At 40.4% G+C, this 14,747-nt stretch overlaps 1 protein-coding gene across 3 annotated transcripts in view; it reads left to right on the forward strand.

The window, feature by feature from the left end:
* Positions 1 to 259: 259 nt before the first annotated feature.
* The window catches only part of P2RY8 (purinergic receptor P2Y8), a 50,703-nt gene continuing 36,215 nt past the window's right edge, over positions 260 to 14,747 (forward strand). For 2 of the 3 annotated variants that reach the window (XM_019529391.1, XM_019529393.1), the window contains exons 1-2: positions 260 to 334; positions 13,344 to 13,443. The gene's annotated coding sequence lies outside the window, so the exon portion shown is untranslated. The remainder of the gene's footprint in view (positions 335 to 13,343; positions 13,444 to 14,747) is intronic. The other variant, XM_019529394.1, reaches the window with a different exon arrangement.

The raw sequence follows: 14,747 nt of genomic DNA on the forward strand, positions 1-14,747 counted from the left end.
TCACTTTGAAGTATGTACACTAGCTATACTTGTTTTCCTTTACCTACTTAGTAAAACTCATCTCTTTTCTTGCAAGTTTCATATTTCATTGTGACACAGAAATCAGGTACAGAACATGTCAAGCACTACAACACTATACTTAAAAAAGTGGGACTTATTACCAATATTTTTTTTTAAATTGAAAGAGAGATGCTTAATTTCCCTTCTTGAGTGAGGAAACAGTTAACGGTTGCATAAATATATGGTCACTTCCTGAGAACACTGAGCGAGTGGAACCTCAAACCCTCTCTATTATCTAAAGGCATTTCATGCTCCACAGTTCAGCCTGGAACAGGTAAGAAAGACAACTTTTCCCTTATTTTTCTTGCTTATTTTTAAAATTATTTTCTCAGTAGGCAGTGTAAAGATTGGTTCATTTTGCCATGTTTGTTATTCACAGAAAAAGGCCCAAAGTTCATTGCATAGTGATGAGCTATATACATCTGATGACTATGGACTTTAGAAATAAAATAATTATTATAAGGCATAACTTTGCTATCACTCACAATTACTGCAGGAGGTAGAGCAGCAGACGAGAACTCATTAGAATTAAAGATGTGAATTCGGCATAAATCACTTGTCAGAATGTAGAGATAAAGGGTGTGTATTTTTCTTTTGGTAAGAAGAACAGTAATAGCTGTATTGAATGTCAACTAATATTTTAAAAATAGAAGGAAAATCCATTTTTAGCTTTGGTAAGTAATAAATGAAGAATTTTGTGCCGAGTTTTTTAACTGAACCAGGCAGATACCTTGAATAATTGCAGAGTCCTGATTTATACTCATCCTAAGACTGAGATGTGCAGTGAGGCTTACAGCAGACACAAACCTCCCCTCCCCGCCCTATGAAATTAGTACATATTATGCATATCATAAAAAGATATGATTTTACTAAGAGCTTTACTGGCAGCCTTATGGTATAAACATGTAATCCAGACAGTGTGACAGCAGCACATGGCTTCTCAGGGTACAGTACTCACCTGCATGCTTCATTTGCTGTCCTTCAGAAGAGAATATTAGAGAAACTACTATGGTAAAAGAATTAAAAATGTTGCTTGTAGGCCTAGCAGATCATCAAGAGAAATGTAAGATTTAACTCTCTTTAATGATTCCTGAATATGTTCCAGTTACCACAGGCTAAATGTTGAAAGTGACCTTTGCTCATAATGTTTTAATATTTAGACATCGGCTATCTGTCTGGAGCTGCTGTTTTGGAAAAAGTGCCTTTTGGGTGTTAAATATTGAACAATATACAAAAAATAGGGGTTAAGTAAAATCTGGAAAAACATCTAAGTGACTTAGATCAATTTTCAGTGGGTTCCCAAGGCATATCTATCCTACACATATATATATGTTACTATACAATTACCATAATTGAAAGGTAAAGTGCTACCAGTATCGCCTTACAGAAAGGGAATCAAGAGATTAAGGATACATCTACAGCATTCTGATGCATGATTATAGCGCGCATAGAAGCATACAAAATTATCAGTAATCTAGTTACCTCAGGTACCAGCAGGGCAGACTACAGCATCCAAGTTAGTATCCAGGATCCCAGCCAGCCTTGTACTGTCTGGACTGAAGCCCACCAGCGCTAGGTAGATTAAAGTTAGTTCACCTTTGATTACACACGGACATTTCTTGATTGTAGTCTGCACATAGCCTAAGAGATTGGTCCAAAATCACGTAGGAGTCTTGTGCCTTCCTTTCGTAGGACCATTTCCAAATGGTGTCTTCTGTGCCTGCAATTAACTATGTATTTTTTTATTTAATTGGTAACTGTAAGCACATGAATTAGCCCAGTAGTTTTTAAATATTTTTGTAATTTATTCTTGATTGGGATCAATGACTTGGGATGGTGTGAAAAGGGGAGAGAAAGAACCCTGCACTGGAGAAAAAAGCAGTTTAAACACAGCGACAAAAATGAAAATCAAATCTATCTGGGGAACTGACTGTGGTAAATGTGGTCTACCCATTAAAGACCTCTGTGTTTTGGGTGGGTTATGGCTGGAGGGGGGACTGGAGAGGGGGAAGGGTTTTCATAATATTTCTTATATTCTACTGTTAGCATGATGAAATAAACCATCCCTGGCTCTCTCTATACAACTCTCGCAACAGGATGTGGGGAATAGGACACCCATGGCTTGTTCATGACAATCTGTCACTGGACTAAGCAAAAGGGCATTTTAAAGTCTGCTAAAATAACAGTGGTGTTCCACATTTATTGTCTCTTGATAATTACACAGTAGTCACTTGGTTTAAAAATGAACAGAAATGCAGAAGAGGCCACACCGCTGACAACTGCAGTTCTGATGACTGGTAGATTGATGAGTTCAGTTGGTTGCCGTGCTTTTTGTTTCCTGCTTTCAGACGTTATCTAAAAGCATTTAATTCTCTTTAAATACAGATTTAAAAGAAAGCTTCCATTCCAAAAAATGATTTAATACAAATGTCACTGTAAAGTTCCAGTTTTGTATCTCAATTATATTTAAATCATGTGTTTGATTTACACATAGTTGCTATTTTTTTTTCCCTGAAGTTGGTGGTAAATAACATAGTGACTTTCTGGTTCCAAAAAAAGCACTTTCAGGCTCACTGTTCACGTGGAGGAAATCTGACAGTGATTCCATACTTAGGGCTGCATTCTAAAAATGGGTTTAAAATGAGTAATCCAGGTATTTTTCTAAATGTAATTCTAATCAATGTCAAAGTTTACACAGGATTAATTTTTATGCCATTGAATTGTTTGTGTTTTGAAATGTTTTTCATGTATTTTTTAATTAGGAAGCTTTTCAATTGGGGCTCTGATTGAAATCTTCCCATGACCGCCTCATTTTTCAGTGTTGATCAGTGTATCTTAAAAGCACCGACCACCTAAACAAAACCTGGAAAAGAAGTGGATTCTGAGTAGATCTGATATAATAGGTCATTTTTAAATGTTGAATTTAACTAGTATTCATATTATAACTTAACTTCACACGCTGTACAGACAAATTTGATTGATAGACAGTCAAGAGTACATAAGCCTACTATCTCAGAGCTAGGTGTTCATGCAGCTTTTTTCATGAGAAGCTATATTTTCCTGTCAGATGCTTTCCTACAGTAAAGAAGAGTTAACCGTTAGCTGCTGATGCACTCTAGTTAATTATAGCCCCATAGGTTCGTACACTAGAAACAAACTTGGAATTAAGCATTAAAATGCCATACCTAGAAAATGAATACACATATAAGAGATATTCCTTGTAAAGCAATTAAGGTGACTACAGGTACAACACAGTTGATGCAAAACTGTAAATGCCAAAACACATACTTTTTCATTATCAAAACTCATGGTACGTTGAAGACCACAACTTTGATTCTCCCTTTCTGGGGAGGCATGCCTTCCATTATACCTTTTAATTTCCTTTCTTCACACAGTCCTTTACCAGACACTTCCAGAACACATGCTCATTCCAACTAATATGAACACAAGAAAAGGATACATTCAAAAGGACAAGAAGAAAGCACCTCTTGGCCGATCAGCTTTTTCAGTGATCTGGTCTCGGTTGTGGTTGCTGACCTTTCTAAAAAGTGCCACATTCTAAAACTCTGCTAGCAAGTGGTCTCAATGCTTCTTTGAACTTGGATATATCTTGAAATTTTATTTTTTTTAAACTATGATTCTCAGTCATAGATTATTTGTAAAGACTTTCCCCCGCTCTTTCTTGCACTTTACACAGGTACACAGAGTAAAATCTATTCGTGGAAGTATCAGCTCCAATCAATAAAAGACCAGTTCCCTAGGGAGCTGCCGTAAGCTGAACCCATTTTTTCAGGTGGAAAGGATTGCATTATTTCTAGCTAGTTTTCATACATAATAGTTTATATATATTACATAGACAGTTACTAATCGAGTAAGGGGGTATTCTAGAGCATGGCATTTTAAGGATGGAATTGAGCAAGGATTTATTTCAGTTAAACATTACAGAAATGGTTAAATAACTACCATTATAAGGTTGAGGAACAATTTCCAAGAGACAGTGATTAAAGCAACATTATTGAAAAGCCAGTGTTTTAGAACCAACTGATCAAAATGCTCCTGTATGTGCGCTTGTTCTCCCCATACAAAAAACCAGAATTCTTGGTTCCAAAATGATACCTTGTATTAGACCAATTAGAAAATAGCAAGAAAATTGTCCTTTTTCTGCAAGACTTCAGAATCAAAATCCCTTTATCAGGCTCTGGGAAAAGTATAGATGGTACAAGATAGTAAAAAGTCCCCATAGGTAGGAACCAAACTTCATTTTTGCACAGAGGGAGCTGAAGATGGAAGGCTGTCTCCCTCTGGGTCCATTTCAGCTCCCTCTATGCAAAAATGAAGTTAATTTCCTACCTATGGGGACATTTTACCATCTTGTACCATCTGTACTTTTCCCAGAGCCTGATGAAGAGACTTTGATCCCGAAAGCTTGCAGAAAAGGACAATGTTCTTGCTATTTCCCAGTTGGTCTAATAAAAGGTTTCATTTTGGAACCAAGAATTCTAGTTTTTTGTACGTCTTTTTGTCTCAGACAAACACGGCTACCAGGTAAATCCTTGTTCTCCCCATTAGCACACAACATGTTCAACTGAACTAACATCAGTTATCACCAGCAGTTATGTAGAAACCTGCTGGAATCCATTCAAGATGGGGAGATAACACCAAAGGAGTGATGATGAGTGATGTAGCAGTGCCCATAGTGGTACATATCCTCCAGGTTGTCAAACTGTTGTCAAAAGTTGTCAAACTGTTTCTATTATGTGACCCAGAAGTCAGTTGCTTACAGCTCTTTCAAATTCCATTTTTTTTCCCCTGCTTATTGTTTGCTTTATAACAAATATTTTTAGAAAAGTTCAGCAAAAATATTTCTAGCATTTTTCAAAACAAGGTCCAGGGAAAATGGATTTCTTTGTCCATGCTAGAATACCACATTTTAAGCCATGTTGTTGAAAACTTCTATTGCTGCTTCTGCCCCACAGATCATGCATGCTGCTGGAGAAAGCCAAATCCAAAAACCAACAAAATAACAACAAAAATGTGTACAAAGTGCTCAAACTTAGGCACCTCGCTACTTCAGGGGCAGGTTCCGGTCTGTAAAGACTCCTCCTTGTAGGCCTGAGTAGGTTAACAGGGGAGGACGAGGGGAGCATGGGATTGAAGACTCAGCTCTATCCTTTGAATTTTCCTATTAGCTAGAGCATGCTGGTTCTTTCAGACTGTGGTCTGAGGGGGCTTGGCTCTCCCATTGGCCCCTCACTTAGGAGGTTCATCTGGTGCCAGGTGCTTCAAAATAAAGTATCACAATGATCTCAGGTCACCAGGTTCCTCCACAGGTGGCTGCAAATTTTGAGTTCCTCATTTTCTACTTCCTCATATGGGGCACCTGGGGCCTGATGTGTTGAAGGGCTGAGTACTCACAGCTGCAAGTGAAGTCAATAGAAGCAGCACTTTGGGACCATAAGGTGCTATAGAAATTTCAGCACTCTGAAAAAATCAGGTCCTAGGCATTTCGTGCTCTTTGCACCCCAGCTCCCTATATTAAAATGGTCATGAGAATCCCCCCTACACACGTTACATGTGGAAATGCTGTGAAAGTCAGTTCCCCAATATTAGGAAAGCTCTACATTGCCATAGAAAGAAGCAGTGTAGAAATAGCCATGAGGAAACATGCAATTCAGTATTCAAATGAATGTGTTGTAAATATTGCATGAGGTTACGCACTGAACAATGGAAAAAGCCAAACATTTTGCAATCGTCTAAAAAAACGCCAGCTCATGGAAATCAAAGCATTCCAAGTGACCACAGCAATTACAACCAAATTCTAACAAAAGCCAGGAGATTTGCTGATGGACCTCTGCCTGCAATGCATGTTTTCAAACCTGTCTGGTTTCCTAAGAGCCAACCCACAGACTGCCTGGCAAATAAGTAGGAGGTGGGAGTCAGAAGCCCAACTCCCAAAGTTTCCAAGGTGCCCAGCTCTAAGACAGCATATCAAGACTCCTAGAGCAGGTGCACACTGAAGTGATCAGGACATTCCTGAGTGTCCTGCCTACCTCCTCCCACTGTCAATACCTTAATGCATGATGAGCCTGCTTTATGATCACTTTCAAGCATGCCTGAGGCCAAGGAGAAACGCCCTGAGAAGCCTCAAGGTAGCATTTTTAAGCTTGAAGTATGTCAATGGAAGTGCATGCATAATGTGTGCTCAAGACCTTTCCACCATCCCAGCCGGAACACACTGCCACTGTAGTGTAGACATGTCTCTAGTTGTCTTCCCACCTAATGTCTCCAGGAAAACCCTGGCTTTCAGGTTCCTCAGCCCCTCATTTATGTATCTAAGTTCATACAGGACTGCCTTCACTGCAGTATCAGAACATCTCAGGCATTTCTGAACAATAAATAAGGGAGGATATTATCTGTGTTTTATCTGTATTATCTGTGTTTTTAGAAACCTCCTCCCCACTAGGTCCTCCAATTATGCAGAACAGTAATAAATGGTAGTCTTACAGGTCTTCAAAACATCCCCTCTCATCAAAATCCAGATCATTCATTTTTGCCACTGCCAGAAGATGAATGCTAGTACAACACACTGAAAGTCCTCTTGGAGCCAGATCAAGACTATTAGCTGAACTAAACTATGATACAGATCTATAACAATATACTATATTAATATAAAAATTGTGTGTGTGTGTGTGTACATCCATATAGTATGCATGTATGTTTATATCCATACACACACACACATACATACTATAGGTACATATATAATAAAGGTATATCATACAAAACACTTTTTGTGAGCCAAAGCCATTAGTTAAATACCGTATGTAGTACCTTATACAATTACAAATAAATGCCTTATCAAACTAAGCTTTTGAAACCTAGTTTGCCCTTTAATTCTAAGTGAAGACCTGATTTTGGGGTCAGATGTTTCTCCTGCAGGAGCTAATGACATCACTGACACCTGTTGGAGGGTAAGGAGTGCCACTAGGGTGGCCATCATAGAGGACATTCTGTTTTTCTGCTATTCTGTCCTCTATTGATATGCAACCTAATGCCTTTATGTCTTCTATTTTTCTCTTGAAGGATGAAGGAGGGCATAGACTTTTCTGACCACATTTCTTTCTTCTTTCAACCTTGATGACTGAACTAGATCTTGATGCAATTTAAAGCAGCCAGTAAAGCAGATGAGCTGCTCTAGTCTGTGCCCACCTATACCATATCAAGGGAGCTTCAAGAGAAGAATAAAGGACATAAACACACACTAGCAAACCTTTAAATGTGACTCCAAAATGGTTTTCACTAGCCAGCAACTGGGGGGAGTACACAACAAGCTACAGATCTTTTCACCTTAGCTTCCATCCAGCCCCTGTTGTTAATAAACAATCATTATTATGTGACAGTGTTTGGTGGCTTATGTGAAGCACTATATAAACCAGCATGTCATATCTTTACCCTTAATATAGCAGGTAGGTAGGTACTCTGTAACTGCCTTTTGCTGCTTGATCTTTATCCATTAGATCAGGGGTGGGCAGAATGTGGCCTGTGGGCTGGATGTGGCCCTTCAGGCTATTCTATGCAGCCTGCAGGGCCCCTAAAAATTTAGAAAATGTATATTTATCTGCCTCTGGCTGCGTGTCATGCAACCCTTTATGGCTTGCCAAAACTCAGTAAGCCGCCATCTGCCCGAAATAATTGCCCACTCCTGCATTAGATGCTCAATGGGACCTCTAGACTGTGTTGGTCCATAAAGCATCATAAAAACAGTACTGGAAGGCACCTTAGGAGGTCCTGTACTCTGTGCCACCACTCTCAAACCCCCACATTGTAGTCCACCAACAGAGTAACTCAGATGCACAGATTCACATAAGTTTAGGGCTGGAAGGGACCTCATGAGATCATCGTGTCCAAGGCCCCCTGCTTTGGGCAGGAAAGACTGCTGGGGTTAAATAACCCTAGCAAAGTGTGCATCCAGTCTCCTAAATATAGGAGTATACAGTGTAACTAAATATACTCATCTCTGTTTTTTTATCTTGGGTGAAGAGACACAGAAAATCTTTCTTTGAACCAGACTCTGTGTACTTCCTGTGTGATTATTGCTGTGCCTAGCTCAACACAGTTTCTGTGCAATTATTTTTGTTGCTTCCATCCACCCCAACCCACTTGCTTATAGCTATATTATACATTCTTTGAAAGAGGAACTCTTCTTGTTTATTATCTTTCCTTAGCACCTAGCAAAATGGAGGCCCAACCTGGCTGTCTTATAAAAGCCACTGGACTATAAATACTAGATAATAATAATATTAGAATCAGATTAATACAAAATCACATTTTGGGGCGTGATAAAGTAAACCCACAGCAAATAACTACCCTATCTTGGCTAATATCAGAAATCTCAGTTGTAGGAAAGAAGCATTATACACAAAATTAGAATAGACTTTTTTTAGGAGTTTAGTTTCGCTCACTGGCAAAGTTTCTACTGAGTTCAGTGGGAATGAGTTTAGACTTGTGCTGCTGCTACTTGTCCCCAGGGAATGCCCATGCCACGTGCTTTCTGGCATGTGGTAGGTTACCCTGGATGGGGTAGGGGAGGCTGGGGCCAGCAACTGTGTTGACCCCAGCAGCCTTACCTGGGTCCCTGGGATTTCCCAGGGTCAAAAAAAACCTCCTGGGCTGCAAGGTAGCAGCACAGGGAACAGCTACATGTGTGGTGTGTGATGTTGCAGATAGACTTGCAATGGGTCTGGACATGGCCATAATCTCTCTCTCTCTCTTTCTCTAGATTGACAATGTGTTACATACGGTTGTGCTTCTGTATGACATTCTCTTCAGTGAAGGTGTTTTCTCTTAGTATAGGTAGGTCAATTCTGAAGAATTGTCCCTTTGGAGAGATAGGAATGTCTTGCCATATAATTCATAGTGGACTTTGGTTTAAAAACAGTTGGATAACGCTGGCCATTGTTATTTGGTACTGTTGTATCAAAGAAGTTTTAAACAGGTTAGGGTCCTGTTGTGTTCAGTACTAGGCAGACATATAGTAAATGAAAGTCCCTCTACCAAGGAAGCCACATAGTGTAAGTGTGTTTTTCTTGTCATACATCTGCCGAGCATAGATGGATTTAAATTGCTGCCTTTTAAGCCCTTATCCCGCAAACCAAATACTCGTACTTAACTTTATGCATGTAAATATCACTGTGGGATTGCCCAGGAGTAAAAACTTAAAAACTTAAGTATGTGGGTGCTACTAATGGCACCTAAGCTTCAAAATGCATTTGTACATCGGAGCCTAAGAGATTGCAAAAGTGAGATCTCAATTCTGTCAACTGCTTATTTTATTTTTCTCTATTGATGCGAAAGCCTTGTGCAAACTAGGGACATTTTTTAGACATTTCCCATCATTTGTTCTATGGTATTGTAGTTATCAATGTGAGATAGAGATTAACCCAACAGCAGGACTGAAGCCTGTGATGATTAGATTTGCTCTGAGAATTCTAATGCTCTTAGCATGGTGTTAAAACAGCACAGCTATATTAAGACTAACACTCCTGAAGCCGAATCATTATCAATGGCAAGAAATTACTAATTTCCTTAGTGGGAACAAAGCCGTATACAGTAAACTTGCTGCAGAAGAGCTTATAACATCTTTGTAACAAACATATATCAGCATGCAACTACTCCTAAAAGCATTCTGCTTTTGCCCGTTTGACAATGGCAGTCCAACCGACTTTTGGACACTAATGCTGAGGTCAGTTATAAGGGATCTTAACGATTCCCTCTGATTCTGTATTTTATCCAATATTAAAATGTATTCATCTATAAATATTATTAATTTTCCTAAAAAGTTCCTGAAAAAACCAGAGAAGCTGGCTAACACTTACTATTAGAATTATCTCTTTGGTTTAGGATTCAGGCACGAGTGAAAAACTTGCACCTGTTATTTTGTTAACCTGCTGGACTTCATTTGCCAAAGTGGACCTTACCATTTCTATTAGCTCTACAAATTAACTTACTTTATTAGCTTTCCTTAATCATCTATACATTTTGTTCTGTATGTTCCGAAACCTATCTCAGATTTGCAATACATTCAAAAGCAATCATTACTTCCTTAGTTCTCTTCCCTTCTTTTTAACTCTTTGATACGCTGTTTCATGACTGAACATTATACTATAATTTCTCTCCTTGTTTTAGTCTATTTGTTTTTCTTCCCAAGTAAGTGGATCCACAGGGAATGTTTTAATAGCTCATTTCCCCAGCTGATTTAATGTTTGAAAGAAAGAAGTCTGTGAAAACTCAGTGGTAGTGGTTTTGGTGAGAAGGGAAATTTTATCAAGTTTGTCTCCTAAAGTAACTCTGCCCTCTTCTCTTTTTGAGCCAAAAACCACTAACTAATGTATTTCTCTCTCTCAGCCACTTAATAGGTCAACTTCCAGACAAGGCCTGTAGAGGGCTCTAGGCATTGTCTGGCCTGTGGTAGTTAAAATAATGGCTTAGGAAGCGTAAGATACTTCCCATCTAAATGAGCGGCGTCTAGGGTCTGACTCTCTTCTCCTTAGGGACAGTGCCAGAATGTTATTGGGCTTAAAGGTGTGCGGTGCCCTACCTCCTCTCCTTCCCAACTAAAATGTAAGGATTTGCACACGTCTCAGTGTAATCCTATTGTGCCACTCAGGTGCTAGCTAGATGATAGCCCTACAGAGAATGCCGAGTGGGTGCACACAGTTTTGTGTGTGCAGAGCTAGATTGCAAGCTGTTTGCAAGTGCAACAAAATGCAGTTACCTAGATGCATCCTTGCATTTTAGGCATACACAATGAAATTGGATTTAGCCCTTTAAATATGCTCTAATTATACATTAGTACTGTGGGAAGTGAAAGGAAGTTGTGAAAGGTAGCTGAGGTCTTGTATTGAGTTATATAGCATGTGCAGAGCTATTATTCCACATGCCTTGCTCCACATGCCTTTTGGGAGTCTAATGATATTTAACAGAGGATATCTGAGGTACAGAGTGCTTTGGCTGATCCATCCTGCCATATGATTTAGTGAGCTGGATTTTCATGTATATTAGGTCCCATTAAGCTTTTCTGAAAGCATAAATAGGTCTGAAAAGGAAGTGGGGTTGGGGACCCAGCTTTAAAAGGGAATACCCCTGGGAGCAGGTGGCTGGAATAAATGTGCTATCTGTATATATTGTCTTTAATCCGAGCTCCTGATATTGAACATATTTCAATGGAAGGCCAGAGTAAAAGTAAGAGATAAGCCAGCAAAATATTTGAAATACTTGCAATACATCTGTTTTCCACTTACCTACTGTGGTGGATGCTCTAAAATGCATGAAAGGCTGATTAAGCTGCAAACTATGTGGAGTGCATTACAAAACACAGGGGCAGGAACTGAGAACTGCAAGTTGGAATTCCATGTCTATCTCTTGTGATTTCCACCCACTCCCCCGCCCCTTTCAATTTAAGCCCCTAATAGGGATAAGGAGAGAATTTACCCCCTTCTTCCCTGTTCTAGTCTGTCTGTTGCAGGACACTTGAAAGAAGATACAGCCAAAATGTCTAATACATCATGGCCTGGGGCATAATCTGCTGTTCACCAGTCAGTGAACTTGAAAAGAGAACAGACTGGGACAAGCCAATTGTAGAAAAAACAATTCTTTATAATTGATTAATCTACGATTTTAAAATAAATCAGTGAGAGCAAACAGTGCATAAAAGAATCTGTGAAACAAGGGACATTTGACCAAGCAAAGTTGTGATTGTACAGGCTTCAGAGGCAGGGCAAAGAGTTCTTTCAACAAAAGGGGCAGGAGCCCCTTTAAAAAGACTAATTCACCAGCCATAACAGCTAGGGGCAGACATTCAAAAAGTCTGAGCCTGAATTGATTCAATCTTTGCAGGTTAGTCTAACCTAGCTAGGCTGAACTGGTTTGTAACCGTACAGACATTCCTTTTGCACTGAGAAAATGCAGGCATGTACCTGAAGTGGCTCAGGCTAGAAGCCACGGTGGGGGCTGAGTGAGGGGGGTGTGGCCAGGCCCTGGCAGGATGCTCTGATTAAGGAGGGATCCCCTCCCCTCACTGCTCCTGATCAGCTCAGTAGGGAGTTGATAGCAGCATTTAACACCCCATCAAGAAAACAAAAGCCTCTTTCATTAGTTCAAGCTCTTATACAACTTTTCCCAAGGAAGGAATGGAGGGAAATTACCAGCTGAACTGTTGATTAGCTCCAAAAAGTCCTAAGTGAACACTGTTCTGTCTGGCTTCGTTCTGCCCGCCTTACACAGACAGTTCTCGGTATTAGCTGGCATACCACATGGAGTGGTGGGGCAGGTGGAGTAGGGGAACACAGGGAAGCCAAGCAGAAACTGTTGTGCCTGCAGTCTCTGCCAGAGCTCCAGCCAGGGAGCAGAGGGGTGGGGCCAGCTCTGCTGTGGAGCAGGCAGCCCTGCCCAGGGCTGCAAGGGATGCTGGGGAACTCTGGTTTAAGTTAAACCAGGAAGGGGTCTGGGACAGACATTGCATAAACTGATTTGACCCAAATCAATTAAGTCTGATACATTCAACCAGGTTTATCTCATACTGATTTCAGCCATTTTCAAACTGATCTACGTGCACTGGACCTCTGTTCTGTTACAGGTTTAAACCAGTTTCTGATCACTTAAACTGGTTTATGTGTAATATTTTTCCCTAGTCATGGTGGTCCTGAGATATATGTGCAAAGGCTTGGATGGCTTCATGTGGAAGCATGAGACCCCATTGCCTCTGTGGCACTGGCCCTTTAGGGAATGGGCTTCACCCAGAAGATGGGCTGGAGGCAGCTTCAGTAGAAAAGGCAATACAGCCCCTGGATGCATTATCTTTTCCATAGCCTCCATGCTGAGTAGTCTCACCTCCATGGAGACCTGGTGCTATCTTCTTCTGAAAAGTCCTACTTACTATCACAGCTCCATCTCAGCTATAGCATCAGGAAGGAGGTCTTTAAGCACCAGAACCAATGCAGACTACTGGTATTTTAATCACTGGGTTTAGCTCCTTGTGAATCATTTAGGTTCCTGTGAGGGGGGCACAAGGGACAATGCCTTCCATAAATGTCAGGTTTAAGTCCCTCTGCTGACTGAGAAATTGAAACATCCACCTTATGGGTGAATGCTCTAACTATGTAGATTGTAAGGTGTTCATGTGTGGCCTATTCTCAGTCCATTCTGTTGCAGTTGTTAAATTTTGTAAGGCATAATTAAATGTTGCTTAAACAAGACAGTAAATGACTCCAGTCTTTTGTTTTCAGCAGCCCTGTTGCAGATGACCTGCAGAGACCAATGGCTGAGCATGAAACAGAGGTGGCAGAGGGCATTCATGCATAGAAACCTGCACCAAAAGACCAAAAGGTGCTATTGCTGGCTTTTGAATTTTCTGAAATGTAACTTCATATTCAGCCATAATGCCCATTGTGCAACCCAGGTGTTAGATATGTGACCCTCACCATTTTTTTCTGATAAGATGAACCTTAAAAGAGAGTGTACTGACTGCAAAAAGATTTGTGACATTCCAATAAGATACTCCCAATGTTGGATAGCTCGTATTTGTGCTAAATACTCTTTCACAAACAACCCATTGCTGCTCATGAGTGGTTAACATGCAAGAAGTATATGCAACAGGGTGTAATTTATTACTTGCCAGATCCTTTTGCAGGATGACAGCTACAATTGCTTTTTCAGCACAGGAAATTTGCGTAACAGAAGGATGGCCAGGGACTGGATAAGCAAAGGCGGGGGCACTTGCAATGTCAATCTTAAGCTGGGCAAAAGCAGCTTTCTGCTCAGGGCCCTACTCTCAGTCCCTTTCTCCAACAGTTCTCTGAAGTCCCCACGCTCTTTTCTGGGTCTTGACATTCATCCTATGGGACTCCCTTTAACTTTCAACCTTTCTTTCCCTTCGACAGCCTCTTTTATCTCTGATGACAGTGCTTTAACCATATACTTCCTAGGCTGCAGGCTTCACAATTCATGCTTATCAGTGACCCCTTCTGGCTTTGGTTTCTGTAAACCAATCCAGCAAAGCTACTGCCTCTGCCTCTAGCTAAAAGAACTTCAAAACCACATGTCTGCAAAAAAGCAGGCACCTCTGATAAGACCCATTTTTCTCCCCATCAGGGAAAGATGTGGGCCCCTGTCCATGCTGCCATGCATACTTCAAAATCTTAGTGTAAAGCAAGTATTTGTGTACCCTAGAATTCCCTATTGTCAGATGGTTAATCTGCTCATCTGGGAAATGCTGGCTTAGTTCCTCAGATAGTAGATAAAATTGAAGTCAAGACTCCCATATCTTGGGCTCTAGCCACTGGATGATGCCTTTGTTTCCCCCTGCTGTGAAACAAAGGCAGTGATGCTTTTGTTTCCCCCTGCTGTGTTTTGTGAGAGAGGCCCTATGCAATCTCATGAAGTTGTATGTATGAGATATATGGCACTTCAGCTATTTGCCATAGTCTACCTTAGGCAGTTCCTTGCTCAGTATGCTGTATTTTGGATCATATTCTTAGGCACCTATTTCTGTCCAGGCATTGCAAAGAAGTTTAAGCACCAATTCACGGCTGTGGTAAATGTAACAAGTACTACATAAAGCCCATAGTATAGGGTAGGTCTTGTGTTGGGTTGCACTCTGACCAAATCAAATGCCTTTTTGGACTCCTTGT

Source organism: Crocodylus porosus, unplaced genomic scaffold, assembly GCF_001723895.1.
Source record: "Crocodylus porosus isolate Cpor-Errol unplaced genomic scaffold, CroPor_comp1, whole genome shotgun sequence".
Classification (NCBI taxonomy): Eukaryota; Metazoa; Chordata; order Crocodylia; family Crocodylidae; genus Crocodylus; species Crocodylus porosus.